Source organism: Corvus hawaiiensis, chromosome 2, assembly GCF_020740725.1.
Source record: "Corvus hawaiiensis isolate bCorHaw1 chromosome 2, bCorHaw1.pri.cur, whole genome shotgun sequence".
NCBI lineage: Eukaryota > Metazoa > Chordata > Aves > Passeriformes > Corvidae > Corvus > Corvus hawaiiensis.
The window spans coordinates 60427469-60442083 of NC_063214.1; the positions used below are offsets into that span (position 1 = coordinate 60427469).

At 45.8% G+C, this 14615-nt stretch overlaps 1 long non-coding RNA gene across 1 annotated transcript; it reads left to right on the forward strand.

Moving 5' to 3' along the window:
- The first annotated feature begins 1303 nt into the window (after positions 1-1303).
- LOC125322100 lies at positions 1304-7370 on the forward strand. The gene is made up of 2 exons (XR_007201838.1): positions 1304-1565; positions 3404-7370. It is a non-coding gene; the product is annotated as an uncharacterized LOC125322100 (long non-coding RNA).
- The last annotated feature ends 7245 nt before the right edge of the window (positions 7371-14615 follow it).

The following is a 14615-nucleotide window of genomic DNA, read 5'->3' on the forward strand; positions in this document are numbered from 1 at the left end:
TTTGAAATCCAGACAAAGAGTAGATGTTTGTCAGTTATGTTGTAATACTACTGGAATGAATTGTTTAGAATTTTGCTTTTCGTCTAGAACAAATAATTTTTCAGAGAACTTTAAATCAAGTGTTATCAGTGGTCAGGACTGTTGTCTTTTTCCAACAAAATTTTTCTTTTACAAACTCCGTGATGCTCATGTTTTCATTGAGAGTCATATTAAATGTAACCTATCTTTTATATGTGAAGCTATTCTCTGCATATGTGCAATTCAGTAACTCTTCAGGCTATATTCAAGTTGTTTTAAATTTAATTTCTTTTTGTCAATTAGCTGCACACTGGCTTTATTTTCAACAGCAATATGATAAACTGATCAAAGGAAATGATCACTGAGACCAGGTTGCTGGGTTTTTTCGCCTCTTACAGCTTCTGTGTTTTTTTTTTTTAAACCAGTACTTTTTTGGCAAATAATTCTGAGGCAAGTCTAGGTGGTTCAGATTCTGGGGCCTCTACAAATACTTGAGAGTGCTGGCTGTAGCTGAGGTAGAGCTAATTTTCCTCAGAGTAGCTGGTATGGGGTTATGGATTGGATTTGTGACCAAAACAGTGTTGATAACACAGGGATATGTTTGTTACAGCTGGGCAGTGCTGACACAGAGTCAGGGCCCTTTCTGCCTCTCACCCCACCCTAGCAGAGAGAGGGCTGGGGGTGCGCAAGGAGCTGGGAAGGGACACAGCTGGGACAGCTGACCCCAACTGACCACAAGGGTATCCCATAATATACAGTGTTGTGCCCAGCATATAGAGCTGGGGGAAGAAGGGGAGGACGTTCAGAATGATGGTGTTGGTCTTCCGAAATGACTGCTACATGTGATGGAGCCCTGCTTTCCTGGGGATGGCTGAACACCTGCCTGCCCATGGGGAGTGGTGAATGGATTCCTTGTTTTGCTTCTCTGTTAAACTGTCTTTGTCTCAATGCACGAGTTTTCTCACTTTTCTGATTCTCTCCCCTATCCCACTGGGGGAGTGAGGAAGTGACTGTTGTGGAAGGAAAGAGAAATAAGAGCACGTGGCTGTTGTGGCACTCAGCAGCTGCCTGGGGTTAAACCACAGCAGTCCTTTTTGTCATATGCTGTACTGCCAGATGTGATTGGAATGTGCCAGATCGATTTTATAGCTATTATTGCTGTTTTGCTATTAATCGACAGGCTCCTGTTTGCCATAGGGCTTGCTTGCTTGAGTCTAGTGCTCATTAGTAGCTGCTCACTGCACTACTGTGCTGCTTATCACCTTACTCTGCCGTGCCTGGGAACGTTTTGATAACAGCCATGGTGATGTGTCAGGCTGGCAGATCGCCAGAGCTGCTGTTGCTGTGCTGCTGTTCTGGACAGGCTGGAACTCCAGCATGAACTCAAGTGGAAGGGCCTGTGATCTGTGGGTGAGTCTATGTGGGAGCTGGACACCCTGAGGCATCTGTGGCCTTGGATAAGCCCATGCCAGAGCAGGTGCATCTCACAGCATCTGTGGCTGTGTACCACAGCAGCTGGACCTCTGAAGGGGGATTGTGGCCCAAGGGTAAGTCCATGCTGGAGAAGAAGGCACACCTCAAAACATCAGTGGCTGTGCTTGAGGTAATGCTAGAGTACCCCAAAGTGTGTGGCTGTGGATAAGCCCAGGAGAGAGCAAATACACCTCTGGAGGGACTGCAGTCATGGGTAAGGCCATGCTGGAGCAGGTTCACTTTTGAAGGGACTGGCTGTGGGTGAGGCCATGCTGGAGCAGGTACATCTCTGAAGGCATTGTGGCCCATGGAAAAGACCATGCTGAAACTGGTCTACCTCAAAGCAACTGTTGCTGTGGGTAAGTCCATGCCACAGCAGGTAGACCCCTGAAGATCTGTGGCTCGTAGATAAGGCTTCACTTGGAGCAGGTACACTCCTAAGGAGCTGCGGTCTTTGGAAAAGTCCAAGCCAGAGCAGGGCAAGCAGAAGAGTTAACTGCAATTTGAAACCCCATGATCTGGTCCAAATGAACCAGGGGTGGAGACTGTAATGGAAACATCTTAAAATTGTTGTAATTCGGAGTTTGAGTTGCATGTTACAGGAATTTCTACAGCAGGAATCACCCAAACCAGTGGAGGACAAGCCTTTCAAGGAAACAGTGCAAGTGCAGCAGTAACCTGACCTGGCTTTGGTGCCCAGTAACTCCACACAGCACACCACCTCTCCTGTCCTGAGTGAGACCAAAGTTGTGCACTAAATGAACTCAAAGGATGTTTTGTGGATGTTTGTGGATGCTTGACAGACATTTCACAGGGGTTATCCATAGACTGAGGAACTGATACCTGTGCATTATATTGAAGGATGACAGTGGTGGTGGGTAATGTGGATGTATTGGATAGTGTGGGACTGAGCATGATGTAAATGGTATGGAATCAGGAGTGGAGAATATGCTGGCTTGGGCTGGGATAGAGCTAGTATTCATCATAGTAGCTAGTGTGCGGCTATAGTTTGGTTTTGTGTGGAGAACAGTGTTGATAACACAGGGATATGTTTGTTACAGCTGGGCAGTGCTGACACAGAGTCAGGGCCCTTTCTGCCTCTCACCCCACCCTAGCAGAGAGAGGGCTGGGGGTGCACAAGGAGCTGGGAGGGGACACAGCTGGGACAGCTGACCCCAAAGGGATATCCCAGACCATATGGCATCATACTCAGCTTATAAAGCTGGGGGAAGAAGGAGGAAGGCAAGGATGTTTGGAATTAGGGGGTTTGTCTTCCCAAGTTAGCATTACATGTGATGAAGCCCTGCTTTCCTGGGGATGGCTAAATACCTGCCTGACCATGGGAAGTGGTGAATAGATTCCCTGTTGTGCTTTGCTTGTGTGCACAGCTTTTGCTTTACCTGTTAAACTGTCTTGATATCAAGCCATAAGTCTTCTCACTTCTCTGAATCTCTCCCCCATCCCGGGGGGGAAAGTGAGCAAGTGAGTGTTGTGAAAGGAAAGAGAAATACTCTTCAATAACATGCCTGGAAACTGTCCAGAGAGCACCCAGACAAAACCTCCCAGCAGCAGGGGAGTAAATGCAGTGCCTTAGAGATGCTTCTCCCTAATTCTTATGGAATAAATCAATGCCTGGGAGGCAGCTTCCTGTGTTTCAGCTGTAGAAAGAGCCCCAGAAGGCTATTTGGGAATTACCACCCTTGATCTTTTGTAGCTACAAATTTCAATACAAAGAATTTTAATTATTTTTTATTCCCTGCAGGGAGAAATAGCAGCTTGCTGGCTGAAGGCATACTTGTTTACTTAGTATGTGCCATTTGCAAAACCTCTCGTTAAACATCCTGAGCACGTTAGTAACAGGCCGCATCTTACAGATGATGCATTATTTCTCACTTTTCTCCTCTCTCTTTAGGATTATGTTTTTTGACTTCCTGGCAAATTTTCTCCTGGAGTAAACCTGAAAAAAGTTAGAAATTCAAGAAAATCAGCCCAATTCCAACCTTTGCTGTTCAGTGTTATTTCAGATATATGAAATTAAATGGGGGATGGTTGCTGGAGAGAGAGCTTCTGAGAAGCCTGGAATGAGCTCAGGCATTTGAAATGTTTGGGGATATTCTGAAAAACTCCTGCCACTGGGCCAGTCCTTTTCCTTCGATGAGTAAGCAGACTCTTCTGACTGCATTTATTTAGTATGTGCTGAGCTAGGTCAACGAATGGCCTGCTTGAAGATCCCAGGCAAGGAGTTTCCAGCAGACACTGGCAACTGCCCTCCTCAACTGGGGTCTAATTTCCAACAGGAGCAAAGCCAAGCTCAACAATGAAGTTAAAAGTCAAACCATGAATAAACTGACTTCCTTACATTGTAAATACATCAGAAAAGGGCAGCAGTTCAAAAGGGAAAATGAGCAAAACTCTGATTATTTTCCTTGAAACTGAGTCCCAGGGGGTGATTGTCCATTGAGATGCCCCCAGGAGAGTGGTGCTGCGCCAAGAAGCAAGAGAGTTACGGTAGGACATGGCCAAGAAGCCTCCAAAGTATTGCACAACAGGAATTTGGGTACAGCGTAACAATCGGCTGAGGAATGGGAAAACGGTTCTCAAAAACCTTATTCCTGAGCTAAGCCAGATTCTCAGGCCATCTTGAAGCTTAATTTTGATTCTTCAGCTGCGTTGGGTGGGGGTGGTTTTTCACCGATGCGTATGTGGTAACACACATTGGATGCGGATCAAGTCATCATGAGAAAGTAGCTACAGGCCAAAAAAAAAGGTCATAATGCTCCAATTTATAGTCTTGTAGTTTAGGTGGACTGAGAGCTCTGTTAAGGTTCTCCCCCTTTGGAGCTCTAAAGGCACTGTAAAATGACGAGAGGTTTTGATCTGGCAAGTGCAAGCTCAGGACAAATCCACCTTAATCTTGGAAGTAACAAAAGGGCGGCAAATAAAACTGTTCAGCCTTTAAAACCAAAATTGAAAAGAACAAACCTCTATGGCCTACAGAATGGAAAGCAGAGGAAGTTGTTCATCAGGGAGTACTGGAAGCAATGGAGATGAGTTTATTTATGGATTGTGTAAATTACTGTTATCTGCTTTCCAGTCCAACATACACTCGGGATCTCTAGGATTTGGAAGCTGGGTATCTGTGCCAAGGTTTCAGATCTCTCCCCCCACCCCTGCAAAAAAAATTTATTGTTTAAAGAATCTACCTGCATTATTATACTCTCTGTGAAGGCTGCAGTAAATGGCCACTCTTCTTTCCATTAGTTTTATTACTGAGAACCTCCCTGTTCTGCCTCTTTGCTCCTGCTTTAATTGAAGCTCTGCTAGCAGATAGCCATCAGAAAAGACATCTGCAATTCAATTAGATCTGTGCTTAAACTCATAATCTCTGTGAAACCGGCCTCTGCCAGAACAGAGTGTCCTCCATGGGCTCACTGGGCCTGCAGCCTGCAGTGCTTTGCAGTTTGTCCTCCCTCCTGCCCTGCTAGCCCCGCTTACAAGTGCTTAAAATGAAGACCCATTCCCCACAGGAGGCTTGTAGGAGCTGATTTCCTCTTCCTCGCAAAGCCAGAGAGAAGCTGGAAACTTGGCACCACTGAGAGGCCATGAAACCAGCTTTGTAATGAACTGAAAGTGGTTGCTGCAGAGTAGAATCTTTCTGCCATGGGAGGTAGGATGTTAAGGAGTTTCAAAGGTGATCCAGGGGTAATTTATTGCATCTTTTGCACAGACATGAAAGCATGATGAATTTATAGGAATGTCCATACCAAAAGAAATTGGACTGTTTCACTGTTTTAATTCAGTCTCTGATGCTGTAAGTGGCCCATTTCCGTAGTGCCAGCTGCTCTAGGGCCACCATTCCTGCTTGCAGTGACCCTATGAGGTGACTGAGGTGAGGACCAAACATCTGGACAGGCCAGACCACTGAACCCGCGCAAGGAACAGCTCTTTGGAAATATTTCCATGACCCTAGATGTAAATGTGGTCTCTAAGTGGTGTCAGGCTGGTCCCTGACACAAACCACAACCTTGTTTACAAGTGCTCCAGAAGGATGTTACAAAGTGCTTCAGTGGTCTTACTTAAAGCATTTGTAAAAACTGATTACAATGGCTTGCAAAATCAAAAGTGAAAGAAGCCGCCAGAAGGGGGGTTTGTGTGGGCTTCTTTGTGGAAAAGATGCAGTTGATGAAAACCCTGGATCTGAGGAGAAATGAAAAGTGAAGGTGAGTGTGGAGAGTGGATTTGATTTGCAGCACACTGCAAACTCCCTTGCCTTCAGGGAGAAGTGACCCCCAGTTGATAGAGGGGAAAACTGAATACTTACCTGGGATGCGAGAAAATCGAATGGGGATCAGAGCAATGCAGGTGAGTGTAGCAGATGGGTTGGAGTGCTGTACCTGTCTGTGCCCCTGAGTACAGGGTTTAGCAAAGCCTTGGTGAGAAGCCTGCAGCCATGGGCTTTCTCCATCTGCCTTTCACAATATTGTTTTTACTGTATTTTTAATAAATGAAGTGAAATCTTACAGGAGAAGGAAAGTCTAGCAGGGGTCCCTATCTGTTTTAAAGAGTTGACCGTGAGGAGGTTTGGGGCTGCTTTTCTACTGGAGCATCCTCAAGGCCTGCAGTGTTTTTCTTGCTCCTGGACAATCTGGGTTTTGGCAGAACACATGTATGTGCCCAGACCCCCCTGGCCATCCATGCTGAGCCCGTTGGCTCAAGAGGTGGAAGGCCTGTAAGACAGGTGGCACGGGAGCTTCCAGCTGGCCACTGCCCACCCACCCTTCCCTCGTGAGGGTTGTGCCCCCAGCTAGTGGGTGAGGCACATGGAACTAGGAGAGGGCTGCACCTCTGCACCCTTTAGCCCAGGGGAAAACACTTCCTCTTTCCATGGATTTTCTTATTTCATCTCAGCATTGCTGCTCATGGGCACTCTGGAGGTAAAATTAACTTGTACCACAGTTCTCTTTACATTTCACCACCCTGCTTCAGTGGCAAGCACCCCCTTATTTTAAAAAGTTTCCTTTTGGGGATGTGAAAGTACAGGTATCAGTTGTTAGTAATTTAGAGAGGAAAGAATTCTTGTATCAATGCTAAAAAACCTAATGTAAATATAAAACACTCTGTAGAAGGCAACAGCAGTTCTGCACACAGTGATGTACATCCCAGGGGGAAGAAAGAATCCATCCAGCAAAGCCTGGCATTTCATTGCTGATCCAGCTCCTGGAAGACCAGCCAAGCTAGGGAAAGGTTGAAATGAAAACACATGCACCCTTTTGAGATGTTGTATATGAAAACTCTCAGACGTTAATTTTCCTTTTAGAAAGAGAGAAAAGAAAGGCAACCTTTATTTTTGGTCTAAATTTTCACAAAACACCATTTCTATATATACTTAACATCAGTTAAGTTTGCCAGTGAGGCTACTTGGCAACATCAGTACAGAGAAAGGATATATCACCTATCATCTGTGATAGGGTGATAAGAAAGGATAAACCTTCAGTATTGCTAATTTCTGATGACCTTATCGTAATGCCAGATAGATTTGATGTTCCCATTAAAATGCGAGCTCCTGAAATAATGCTGCTCCTGTGAGACTTGTACCATCTATTAAGAATGAGTCAGCCTTGGGTTTCTGGGTAAAAGAGCTGAAAATATCAACGAGCTGCAATATACCAAGCTAGAAATCAGAAAAGAAATAAGAGAAAAAAAAATCCGAAATTGCTTTTTAAGATTAAATGACATATTTGGCCTGAAATTTTGGATAGTTTGACAACTCTGAAATCATTTTGCAGCAAACCTGTGTTGTGACAGTGACACAATCTGCCTTTGGTGTCATGGTGCCCTGATCCTGCAACAAGTTAATTAAAGATTTGGGGTTAAACAAACACAGGATCAATCTTTCTGTTTCACAAAGTGGGACTGAATTTTTTTCCCTTGATGTGTGACAGTTTCGTGATATTAAAGCATATGCTGGATTTTTAACCTTAAACACCATTTTTGTATTTCCCTCCCAAGGAGCATTTTGTATTCAATGTGTTTTATCTGGTGACTCATATTATCTGCAAATAATCAAGATGAAATACTAATTGCTTTTGAAGAGGGAATAAAGGATGACATTGTTCTGGATCATCAAAAGCAGTTCAATCTGTTCCTCAAGGCAGGAATAAAGGTTGCAGCCTTGTTTACAAAAATGGGGAAGGCAAAGGGCCACTCTCTTTCAGCTGTGCAGATGGGTGAGGAGAAACAGTGCTCACATTGGGGTTATAGAATGCTACAGCTCTACTGAGCCTCTTAAAAGTAGCATTCAGTTCAGAGGCAGTGGTCTTCATTCACTCACCCCAAAAGAATCTGGAGGGCTTTTATTATAGCTCTACAACCTGGGCAGCGTTTGGCACCAACTGCGTTGTAGAAGATTGTTTCCCTGGAGCTCTTGCGGACTGTGCCCAGGCACCAGCGCTAATGCCCCTCAGTGCCAGGGGCACGGCCACCCTACAGCCAGCAGTGTTTTCTCACAGGAGCCCCAACAGCGAGGGCACGTTTGTGGATCCAGAACTCTCCGACAATAGGTTTCCTCAAGCTTAGGTTGTTTTGAAGGGCCAAGAGAAAGCACTGACTTTTCTGTTTTCCAGAAACTGCTGGCTAAGTCAACGAGACTGAAAGATAGCAACAGCCATTTCCAGCAAAAATAACCAGTGGCAGTAATGGTCCCATCTCTGGTCCCCTACATCTTGTCCTTTCAGAATTTCATCAGGAGCATAGCAAAGCACAGGAGAGTTGTTTGAAGAACTGGAATTATAGAATAATAGCATTGCTGCTGGTTGGTTTGTAATGCTCAACCCAAACCTCTAGCCTCCCAGGCTCTGGATTTAAGGGAAAAGGGCCTGGAGGGAAAGCTGTATGAACAGTGGCTGAGGTCGCTTGGTCTGTTCAGCTTGGAGGAGAGGAGACTGAAGGGAGACCTTGCAGTCTCCAACTTCCTTGTAAGGGGAAGAGGAGGGGCAGGCACTGATCTCTTCACTCTGGTGACCACTGACAGGACCCGAGGGAATGGCCTGAAGCTGTGTCAGAGCGGGTTTAGTTTGGATATCAGGAAAAGCTTCTTCACCCAGAGGGTGGTTGGGCACTGGAACAGGCTCCCCAGGGAAGTGATCACAGCACCAAACCTGACAGAGACCAAGGAGCGTTTCCACAATGCTCTTAGGCACAGGGTGTGACTCTTGGGGATGGTGCTGTGCAGGGCCAGGAGCTGGACTCAATGGTCCTTGGGGCTCCCTTCCAACTCAGCATATTCTGTGATCCTGTGAATAATGATTTAATGCACATTAAAATACTTACTGCTGCGTTGAAATGACAAATGTACAGAATCCTATGGCTTTTGTTTCTCAACAACCCGCTTTCAAAAGAGGAGAGGATAATCTAAGGCTTAATTGTTTCTTGAGCAGCCTTTGTTCCTCTGATGCTGGAAAGTCATTTTCCGGGCAGTGACACCTGCTGACCCGAAGCATCAGGGGATGAAAGCAGACCCAAACATGAAGTGACCTGTGCTTGGTGCCTGTTTGTGCTGCACATACTGACACAGAACCCCGCTGTGCAGTGGCCTGGGCTGTGCTCACACACGCTCCATGTGTTGACGCCGCACCAGTGTGTGGTTGTGTTGGAGAAACAACTTGCTGTGCCAAAATGCCCCCCGACTGGTGCTGCCTTGGGTCTCCTCCTGACCTTGGGTGGTGTGATACGAGTCCTTCAACCCCAGACCGGTTCAAAGGCATGCTTGAAATGGAGTTATTTGGGGAATTAGAAGGGTTGGGTGCTGTGCCTAGGATGGCACATGCCTGGAATGGGAGATGACACTTGCACCATCACCACAGCAAACCCATTGCTGCTGCGGGTAAGGATACAAGAACACACTTGGGCAGACCTGAGACTTGTTATCTCCTGACCTGGGATTCATCACATAATTGCGGGGACACAGTAGCAGAGATGTAGAATGACTGAACCTTTAAGGGACCTGTGGAGGTCATGTTGTCCAACTTTGCACTCAAAGCAGGGCTAATTTTGGCATTAGGGCAGATCACTCAGGACTGTGTTCACTTGAGTGTTGGAAACCTCCAAGGACAAAAAATCCACAGCCCTTCTGGGCAATCTCTTCCAGTTTTTGCAACGTTGTTTGAGGTTTTTTTTCTTAGTACCCAATCAGACTTTTCTTTGATACAACTTTTGTCTTGGGCCATGAATTTTCTCACCTCATTTGGGGTGAAATAATTTGCAAGTTGCAGATGATGAGGAGTGCCCCTCTTTTCCCACTGGTGAGACCTTGTGCATGCTGCTTCCCTTCTACTACCTGGGTTTCAGACACCTCTGCCAGCTGCCATTCCATTGGAGATAACCAACCCTTCCTCAGCTGTGACTGTCCACATGGAAGGCTGGAATAGCTTCTGCTGACAAAGCAGGAGAAAACCTGCTTTTAGGGAGAGAAAGAGAGCCTGGTTGTCTTTACCTGCTCCACCTGCAGCTCCTGTGTTCAGGCCCTGCACACTCACACCCAGCCTGTCTGTGATGTCCATGTGCTTGGCATAGGTGTCTATGGAAGAGCTCATCTTCTCTTCAGAATGCAAATTAAGACAGAAATTACAACGTGCATCTGTTTGTTTGCTTGTTTGCTTGTTTTTCCACAGTGTGTAGCTGCAGTATTTATGTTATTGGAAAGCCATGGGCTCTCTGTGGAGTCATCCTGCATCCCAGGATAAAAGGCAAATGTGTATGGGGGCTTGGTCGGAGCAGCGCATTGAGAAACATGGATGAAATAATCCTCAAGCAATTAATTTATTTAGGAATGACAAAAGAGCTAGCAGGTGATTCCTTTGTTCTCTGACAGGGACAAAAATCTTTTATCTATAAAAAGGCTTTTAAAAAAGTTTTTTAAGTTGAATCCATCAGAATTTTTTCAATGAAGTGTTTTTGACAGAAGATACTGATCAAAATTAAAAGGATTACAAAAAAATAGCCAAAAATGCTACAAAGTGGTCATAAATCTTTAGAAGAAAAATATAAGAGGAATGTTTTCAATTCATAAATTGTTCATTTTAAAAAATCTAGAAATTCACATGATATTTTTGAAATTATATGTTCTGTAGATTTTTTTTAACATCATGGCTGACACGTCATGAAATCATCATGGAGCATAATAACATCTTATCATTTCTAGCTCATAGTATTGCCTGTTTGTTGTAGTGAAACTGTTTGGCACCTGATCAAAGTGTCTCCTGTCTGTCTTGTAAAAAAATAATGTCAAACTTCCATTACAACACAGACAGGAGACACTTTGATGTAGAAAAGAAAATATGTTAGTGTTTATTAAGTGGCAGATGGTTTTAATAGTTTTAAAATGAAACAGAATAAAAAAAAATAATAAAGTTTTCTTATATAATATGCAGGACAAATGAAATGCCATGAAGTCATACGAAAAAAACCCTAAACCAGAGACAAAAAGCAGGAAAGAGCATTTCTTAAGAGAAAGTGACCTTTTTTTGGTAAGGGTTTTTCCTTTGCCTTTTGCTTTTGTCCAGGCTGGGTTTGCCAGGCACTGAGTCTGCCCTGCACTCTGCTGCTGGGATCGGGGCATGGAGCTGGCAGGGCTGTGAGGCTGGAAATGCCTGACTTGTTTAAGAAGATGGATGAGGTTGACCCATGTGACAAGGATGACTCCTGCATTGTTGCCATTGGCTTGTTCAATGTCCAAAAAAAATTCCAGATCAGCAAGAGCCTATTTTTGGCAAATATGTTTCTTAAACAAAATTAAAACCCAAAAGAGCTGCCCAATCTTGAGCATAAACTGGAGACAGTTATCTGTGGTACTTGGGGATCTGTTCCAGGAAACAGCGTGCTGAGCTCCACGTCTGACTCCAGCTATTTGGGAACTGGGTGCCAGCATCACACCATATGTGTAAGGACATAACAATAACTATTATTATTATTGTTGTTATTATTATTATTATTATTATTCCAGCATCAAACAGAATAATATGATAGTGTGCACACAGTGAACAGCATCCAGAAATAAACACACACACAAAATGCAAATGCCCCCCCAGCGAGAGCAGAGGGAAATCAGACCAGCTCCAGGCTGGCTTACCAATATGGTTTAAATCAGTATAAAGCAAAAATGCTGTTTTGTGTTGCAGGTCCTTGCAGTTAGGTAGGTTGGTAGAAGCCTAGTGAGGGTTCTCATTCCCCTCTGATAACTCATCCTGCCCTGCTTTAACTGTTATCCAATAATTCGAACATCACTGCTGATTGTAGGATCATTTAGGTTGGAAAAGACCATCTAGTTCAACCATAGAGCAACAGCTGAGCTTGCAGCTGCCAGCAGCATGGCTGGCTGGTGGTGGGACATCACACTGGTGTCCTAGCACAGGCTTCCAGCTGCACAGGCATCTGCAAATGGAAGAGCAGCTGACTGCTGGCCTTCCTGCATCAGATTGTGGCAAGTCCTCAGAAGACATGAGATGGCCAGAAATGTGTTTGCATTTGTGCCATCAGAACTGAGGGTGTCCAAGCTGGAGAGGCACAGCTGTGCTATCAGGAGAGGCAGGTGTGACGTGGAATGGCTGTGCTTCCTGACTGTCCCTGAGGGCCTGCCTGAGCCAGCAGTCCTCCTGTGTGCTAAGATGCTGGGCATCTACCTGCCTTACCTGTCTGCAGAATGGAGCCAGCAGAGCTTGCTGTGTGCTCAGAAAACTTTCCACCACGAGATTCCTTATATGTGGCTCTGTTGGGTGTCAGCAGCTTTCCACCGTGCTGTTCATAGCAGACATCCCTGTGCCTGTGGAAAGCAAGGCCATGGCACATGAAGGGTTACTGAAGGAGGAAGCACAGGGAAGAGGAAAGACAGATTTCAAGCCTCAAGTCAGCCAAAAAGCTGAAGTTGAAGGAAGCTGCACTGAAAAGATGAAAAAATAAAGAAAGGGACATTCGAATGGATCCAAGCCTGCTGAGCGGTATAAAGGAGAAAAACAGTGCCGGCATGAAACTCTTCCAGCTGCTTTCCACAGACCCAGCACAGCAAATTGGTGACAGGAAGTAAAGCAGAGAAAGGGAGTGAGATGGGCCAAGGCAAAGAGGGCACATGGAGGGAGGCTTTCTACCTCCAGCGAGGCCAGAGCGCTGAGCTCACCTCTGCACATGGGCCTGTGACCAGCACTGAATTTCGGGTGCTCTTGGAGAGGCACAGCAGGGATGTGGATGGGGCTAGATGGGGAAATGTCCCCTGGATCTGGCAAAAGCAATTGTGTCAGCTCTGCCCCCAACCACTCAGGGTGAAGCAGGGAGAAGAATGGGCACTGGTTGCTGGCTGCTTTGTCTGCCTCCTGCAAGACCTGCCAATCCCTCCCTTCATGCAACAGGTGAATCAGGGGGAACAAAAAAAAAAAAGAAAAAAAAAAAAAAAGAAAGAAAGAAAGAAGCCACAGGGCTCTTCAACCACTTCCAGTGTTTCCAGTGCTTCAGCCTCCCACTGCTGTGTGTGCAGGCAGAGAAGAACACCTTCAGCAGTGGAGACATTGCACGTCCCTCAGGATCCTTTTCACTCCTGGGCACTTTGCAAACCCTGATTTAACCCTGAGAGGGATATACAGGTTTTAGTTGTGGATATTTAACAATTATCTAGAGCTGAGAAGGTCAGCCCCCCTCCTCAAGAGCCAGTGGGGAGAAGGAGATACCTCCCTCCAAACCTGATGATGTGACCTCTGGGTGAGTTATGTTGCCCTCACCCTGTCCCGCAGCAGAGCCTGGGCTGGTGCTCGGGCAGGGAGGCTGCACGCCAGGATGCCTCAGAGGACACCTGCAGGCCACTCACACCATCATCACGTGTTGGCTTTGGTCTCCCATCCCCTCTGCAGCCCCAGCCAAGCAGCACCTGCCCTGGGTGCTGGTGGCTTCTACTGGCAGTAGAAGCAAATTAATGAAGAAAAAGGGAAAAGACTGACATTGCGTCCTCATGTCCAAGAGATGTCATGCCTTTCTCAATCTAGGAGATGAAGTAGTTATGAAGAAGATGCCTTTCAGGTGTGACACGGTGTGTCAAGAGTGTCTTCAGGGGAAGGTTACCAGTCATGTCTGGTGGGAAGGCAATACCATCCCGTCCTGCAATCAACCAACCCTGTGAGAGACTGAAATGTTAATGGTTAATGACTCAAAACAATGGCCCATTTGCGGAGGCGGCAGGGTGCTTTGCACTCCCCGAGGGGAAGGAGGTGAAGTTTTGGGTGTGTAATGGCAAACCTCTGGTCTGCATAAAACAGAGGGGCTGAACAGTCACCGCTGGAGGCTACAAACGGGCTTTGAGGCTGATAAGAGGCAGATCCAATTGTCCCTTACACAGGTTACTCAGTTGTAAAACTCCCCCCACACCTCCCCTTGGGGAAGGTCCTGAGGGTTTTCATCTCTCCTGACGGGGCATTCCCGGCTCAACTGCGCTGATGTGAGAGGCAGCTGTCATGTCTTAGAAGGTGTCATAAACCATCATAACCCCCAAAATGCCCCCAGACTCATTTCTGAGGCCTTCCAGCCGATGACTGAAAGCTCCCCCCAGAGGAGGTACCTGGGTGTTCCCACTGAGCCTGGGTGTATTTGAGCCCATCGGACTTTGTGCTTTATGGGTTTCTTCTCCCACCCCCAACAGATCAAGACTGCGATCATCACTTTGACCCAAGGACACTAAATTGGAACAATCAAGTATTGCCGTGAGATCCATTCGTGGTGATATGTTCCAACTCTTACCTTTTCTTTCTCTTTCTTTCTTTTCCCTTATACATTTTCTTAAGAGAGTGATATTTTAACGCTTTCTTATTGCCATATTACTATAGATAATAATAACCAAAGCCGCTACATACCTGCTTTCCATTGCAACCAAATTGTTCTAAAATAAACCCTTCATGTATATATGTACAAACACTGATCATCCAAATGTCCTTTCACTCTAATCCGCCCGAAGGGATCTGTTAACACGAACCTGGGGCTTTTGGGGCTGGTCATAACAAACCCCTGCCGGATGGGACGCTGGGGCGGTGAACCCAGCTCCAGGGGATGGGATGGCGAGCAGTTACTAGCAAAGAGGATGTTAGGTTAAATGC